Here is a 6,303-nt window from a genome sequence, read left to right on the forward strand (position 1 = left end):
AGAGGACCCAAATTTGGGTCCTCTCGTGAATAACAGGTTTTAAAGATAAAATAAATAATATATGGCAGGAAAAATGGAATTTAGAAGAAAGAGGAAGGCATTTACATAAAATACAGAAGGAGGTAATCATAAGAAACAATAGTTGTATAATGAATAGAAGAGAGGAAATATGGATTAACAGGTTGAGGATTGGGCATACTAGCTTAAGTAGTGGTTTAAAAATAATAGGAAAACATCTATCAGGTGATTGTTCTAATTGTGGGGAAACAGAAGGACTAGAACATGTGTTGATTTATTGTAGAAAATATATAAAAGAGAGGAAGGGACTAGGAAGGGTAATGGGGACTTCAGTAACAACGGTTAATTTATTAAGGGAACATCAGTCACAGGATATAATTCTAGCATTTGTTAAATATTTCAAAGTTACAAAATTAGCTGAAAGGATTTAGTATGTGTGCGAATGTTTTTGATTTGAAGATCGAAAGAAAATATATTTCTGAATTACATCTCCGTCCAGTTGATGGCGGTAAGGCATAACGTTTGTAAACTGCCAGAAAACACCATAGAAAAAGAAGAAGAAGAAGGAGAAGAAGAAGAAGAAGCACCCTTCCCTGAAGAGACGTCACTGCGAGTCACATGACAGGTCACCGTCTCTGCTTGTACTGAAAAACGTCCTGCAATCATGGTAAGCTCTATCTAAATTCAAAGTATTGACCTACATTTAACATTACCATTTGCTCAGTGACGTGTTTTATATAATGATGAAGAAATCAGAAGATGTTAATGATCCTTCGGGTGATCTCTGCTTCCGATTACTTTATTCGATCTTTTGGCCTAACTCTGCGCACACATCAGCTAGCTGAGCTAACGTCTGCTGATAAACTCATTAAAATATCCCGTCTGAATATTTGCGGATTTATTTAGCCCCTGTTGTAGTGATATTGTGTTCTTATACTTAGTTTGTTCGGTCAGTGTTTTTATGGAAGAGAAGCTGAGTTTGTCAGCGCTAACGTTAGCATATGTTAGCTGAAGCCACAGCTCCGCTGGATCTTGTTCTTATAAACTCTTGTGGAGTCGGTTCGTTTCCTCATCTTGCACAATCGGTCTGTGTTCCTATCCAATTTCTAATTTACATTTATTTGGACAGAACACACAGCTACACATTTCTGCCTGTACATTATTTTTCCGTATTAAAAATCTACCGGTGTTATGGTTTAATTGGTTGCGAGTTTATCTGGTTGAAGCCTACGCGCACCGCAGATGTTTCTAAATTGTAGGTGGCTGCGTTAATGCCTGTTGAAAAATGCTACCTGTGTAACGAACCCTTTCGCAAAAACTTTGCTGTTAAACCCCTTTTGACGTATATATATTTAATGCCACACGTTAAAATTATGTTTAAAAACTATTCTTTCTACAGAATAGCATTCAGTGCGCTTCGAAAACACCGCATTTGAGCATAACCAGATAAATGAGCAACACAATCCCATTCACATTTAGGTTCACCAGATTTAAACTCAGGAACAGTCGCAATGTAAACCTAAGTGGACAGTAGGGATGTGCGATATGGCATTAAATTCATATCACAATGCATATTGTGATGGGTGGATATAACGATATATATATCAATATATAATTTGTAGAAAACTTACAATAGAAACAAAAAATCACATACTAATTGAGTGGAATGTATACATGTATAAAAACTCATTTAACACTTGTTTTCGTGGATATATGATGTCTGTAATGGTTTCGTTTTATGTTGCTACCTACCATTGCAAGGTCTTCCTTAAAAAATTGTTGATGTAAGGGAGACCTGGTGATGATGGGCAAGAGGTTAAATAATATCTATCTATCTATCTATCTATCTATCTATCTATCTATCTATCTATCTATCTATATAAACACAAACTTAATGTAGTGGATAACTGGGTCAAATCCTACATCTTCTTCCCAGTGTTGTGACTGAAACTTGTACTTAGCTGCATTGCTGGTATTCAAGCACATGCTTTGTTTTAAGGTGGTGAAACAAAATGGTTGTATTTCCTCTCTTCCACATTCTCTGCAGATTATATTTTTCTACTCCTACTCTGAGTTTTAAAGCTGCAGTGTGTAACTGTTTTGAAACCGTGGACTTAGCCTGAAAATTTGAACAATCCCGCCCCCTTGTTCTCGGCTGTGTCACGCAGTCCTCCCTCCATAGCTCCTCCCGCACAAAGAAGACTAGCGCATGTGCAGGGTAGTAAACAAGGCTCCATGACGGCGGATAAATAGCTATGGCAACGGTAGGTATCAATGTATGCTTTCCACTTTAAAAATAGTCAGTTCATATTTTAACGTTGCACTTTTTTTGTCAATTATAAATGGCTAGTAAGCTAACATAAAACCAGGTACGTGTGTAATTACTTAATGTTAGGTTGCTATCTAGGTAATAAGTCAGTGAGTTAGCAATTTACAATTTTCGCTTTGCACGATATGACATGTCATCTGTATGCTATGCGGCTAGAGTTTTGACATGGAGTCCATGGGCTCCGATAAAGGATTTACATTAACAGTGACGGGTGGAAAGAAGAAGACGCCGTGTCCATGGAGCATCAGGCGGGCAGGTCAGAAGTCGCGGAGTCGGTCCAACTCGTTACCATCTCTGTAGAGGATATGGCGTGTTGAGAATTTATGATCTGAAATTGCTGCTTTTAAACATGTAATACAGCTCTGTTTCATTGTTTTCCCTTTGCACATCATAAATTATATTTACATTTTATTTTATTTACATAATGTTAGCTGCTTATAATGAGCTTCAGCAATTATTTTTATCTGTCACTAGGAGCACCTTCAACAATAGAATTTACAGGCTGTAAATTCAATATATTCGATATATCCCCCAGCCCTATTTACAGCTGACACAGCAAGTGTTGGAGCAATGTGTGGATCGGGATCCGGGCCTTGATGTACTCAGCCATTGTGCTGCTTCTCCAACATCACCTCCTGTCTCCGGCCAACAATCCTGGAGCATCTACCAGAGGTGCAGAGAGATGTTGCCTTCTGTGGTGGAGAGGAAGTGCTGCAAGCAACTGCCACCGTTTTGCATTTCAGCCCTACCACACATGGAGCCTTACACTCTTAAGGCATGAGTCCTGCATCTGGCCAGGAACATCTGGAATGACCTGTGTGCTGCTGTTGAATTTCCAGATGAAGGTGAAGAACATGCTGCATAGATACAGTTTATGTCTTGGCATTATGGGACTCTGGGTCCTGATCACAGAGCAGTCATCCCAAACTGGTGTGTTTGGACAATCCAGGACAGATTTCTAGATTCCTTTGGAGAGTACTGGATATTTATTTCAAGCAAAATATAGCTGCAGTGCTTTTAAAATTTTTAATGGTTTCTGTTTGCATATACATATTTTGCTTATTCAAAAATTTCTAATACATTTGTTGTGAATACTTCTCAATAAAGGGTTTAAAAATATTTCTCCCCATTTGCTCATTTCTTGAGAGCTAAAGGACAACTTTACAACACACATTACTAAAGTACCTGTTGGAATAATAAATATTAACTTGATGAAATTCTCTGGTTCTATATTAACCATACAATGTCAAGGAATCTCAGTAAGCCATGGGTTAACATCTTAAAAAGGTCCTATTTTGCATGTGTAAAATAAATCAACTTTTGTTGCAAAGTACTCCTACAGAAGTAAATATGTGAATATTTTGAGTTATGATGACGGATAATTCCGTCCTCTGTTTGCTACAATGTCTGACCTGTTAAAAGAGCAGAAATAATTAGATGTGCAGGGTTTCCCCCAGAAAAGTTGCTAAGCCCGGTGTTCGGGGCACTGAGGCGGTCCATTGGCGGTCCACCAATGGAAGTGTTTTTGTATTAAAATATGTGGAGTAGACAGGAAAAATAAAAATATTACTGAGTAATTATGTTACGGGAAAACATCGCCAGTGAAACGCTATCTAAACCCACAACTAGTCTTAAAAACAACAGAACAAAAAATGCAATTAAATGTGTTTTTAAGGTTTTGTTGGCTCTAGTGGCCTTTATTTGAAAGTAGTTCGACAGGAAATGCGGTAAATGACACCAGGCTGGGAATTGAACCTGTGACCGCCGCCACGAGGACTAAGGCCTCAATACATGGGTGGTGCTTTGCCCTTGCGCCACCACAGCACAAAAAAATCCAATTAAAATGAATATCAGTTATTTGCACTTCTGTTTAATCCAAATTAAGTCAGCGGCTCCATAAGGAGCCCCAGGCCTTCAGAGGCCCATAAATGTTAATATTTGAACACAGACCACAGATATATGAATGTAACATTTTTTATTACTATTAGCAATGCTGCTAAATTTTATTTTATGGTTTCAGCATACATAAATTAAAATATTTTAAATTGTTTAGCTTAAGATTTTAAGGAGCTGGCAAGTTTACTTAGTAAAAGTTCAAAGAACAACATTGATCTTTTTTTTTTTTACCATAGCTACACTCTGATGCTATGAGTTTAATCTTTGAGTTTGAGATCTTTTTATTCACAAATACAAATTGGTAAATTTTAATTAATTATAGTTTTTCCCTTTGTAGGCTGACCAATTAAACTACTCTCCCTCTCCCAGATTTCACTAAATCTAATACAGAAGCTATTAGAGGTGCTGATGTTTTTTAGGAGCAAAAGGGGCTCCTAAGTCAAATTCTGCTTAAGGCCCCATACAGCCTTAGACCGGTGTTCTATCAGTGCTACCTCGTCAGATTTTCCTACCGTAGCATGGATAGATAGCTAAGTCTATCTGTCAGTGCTACGCGTCCAAACTGCTACCTTCATGTTTACAAACCAAAAACTATAGCGGGTTGTGTTAATATTAAATACATTGGATGACATTGAATGATGGGACTAAAGTGGAAGCTTAGGAGTTAAGCTTAGCTTAGCACTGGAACAATTTATATACACGACAAAACCACAAGATCAGTTCCTTCATCTGAATATCCTACCCGTTTAAAATGTTTTAAATACAAAGGTGTTTGTAAGAATAAAACAGTATCAGACAGGGGAAACACGTTTTTTTATTGGAATTAAATTAAACACAGACAAATATAGATCACTGCAACAATGTTTTGGGCATTAATACGTTATATGACAGTTTATTAAATGCAGTGCAGCCACAATGTGTCCACCGAACTGCGCAGGTCACTGCGCTCCTGAAATGATAGGATATGATTCATGTACACTAATATTACACAGCTTCAATCTCACATAGTATCGCTACCAATATCTATTTACAGTGATTCTTGAGAATAGGGACAAAATGGGTTTTAATTTTCCCCCAAAAATTGTTATTATTTCTTAACCTTATGTATGCAAGTATGACAAATAATGTTTTGGAAATGTAAAGATGCAACTGGGAGCCTGTACCTTAGCAACATTTTTTTTAAATTACATTTTTAATGGACCTGACCCAGAACTTTGTCATCACCATCTGACAAAAATAAATATAAAATTATTTTTAAAATACCCTATTGGTGATATTTGTACTCATTTTACAGACAAATGTTTCTCAAGAAACAAACAAAAAAAAATATTTAAAACAAAAAACAACAAAAAGTCCTTCTGACGGAGTTGACAGAGAACTTAAGGTGGTGACAAACTAGTGAGTAAAAAGAAAAACTTGGTACATGTGAAATAATGCAATTTATGTAAAATACATTAAAAATGAATTAATTGCACATTTAAGTGAGATTTATCAACAATTTCACTGAGAGTCACAAAAACTCGGGACAAATTTCAGTGGAGTTGGAAAATATATAAAAATGATTTTTAATTCAATGTATTGATGCTTTTATAATTATTTATATGACTACTTATACTTAATTGTCATAATATATAATTTTAGTATTTCTTTAATTGTTTAAAGAAATACTAAAATGTGTTGAGTTCTGCTCCTGGACAAGGGATTTTACAGGCATCATCCACCGACTACAATGTTTAAAATAAAAAATATTCAGCAAATACAAGAAAAATACATTGTTGTGCTCACATGACCCAGGTTAGTTTAGTCAGATATTTGAAAAAATATATTTTGTGTATATTTTATTCAAATTTTGTGCTTTATCCATGTTTTGTCCCTATTCTCAAGAATCACTGATTTACGAAGGTTTAGTAATAAAGACTGTTATTAAACTAAAATATTTAAAGTATAACAATAACTTGTTTAACGACATTGCAGACGGCAAACTTAAAGCCATTTATAAATATATTTGCAAGCTGCCTATCATGTAAACTAAAACCATGAAGTGATACAGCAGCTTAATG

General features: G+C 35.9%; 1 long non-coding RNA gene across 1 annotated transcript; it reads left to right on the forward strand.

The window, feature by feature from the left end:
* The first annotated feature begins 431 nt into the window (after positions 1-431).
* LOC106942575 (uncharacterized) lies at positions 432-3,464 on the forward strand. The gene is made up of 2 exons (XR_001423660.1): positions 432-685; positions 2,187-3,464. It is a non-coding gene; the product is annotated as an uncharacterized LOC106942575 (long non-coding RNA).
* Positions 3,465-6,303: the final 2,839 nt, after the last annotated feature.

Source organism: Poecilia latipinna, unplaced genomic scaffold (assembly GCF_001443285.1).
Source record: "Poecilia latipinna isolate Pla-1442-1.1 unplaced genomic scaffold, P_latipinna-1.0 Scaffold4392, whole genome shotgun sequence".
Classification (NCBI taxonomy): domain Eukaryota; kingdom Metazoa; phylum Chordata; class Actinopteri; order Cyprinodontiformes; family Poeciliidae; genus Poecilia; species Poecilia latipinna.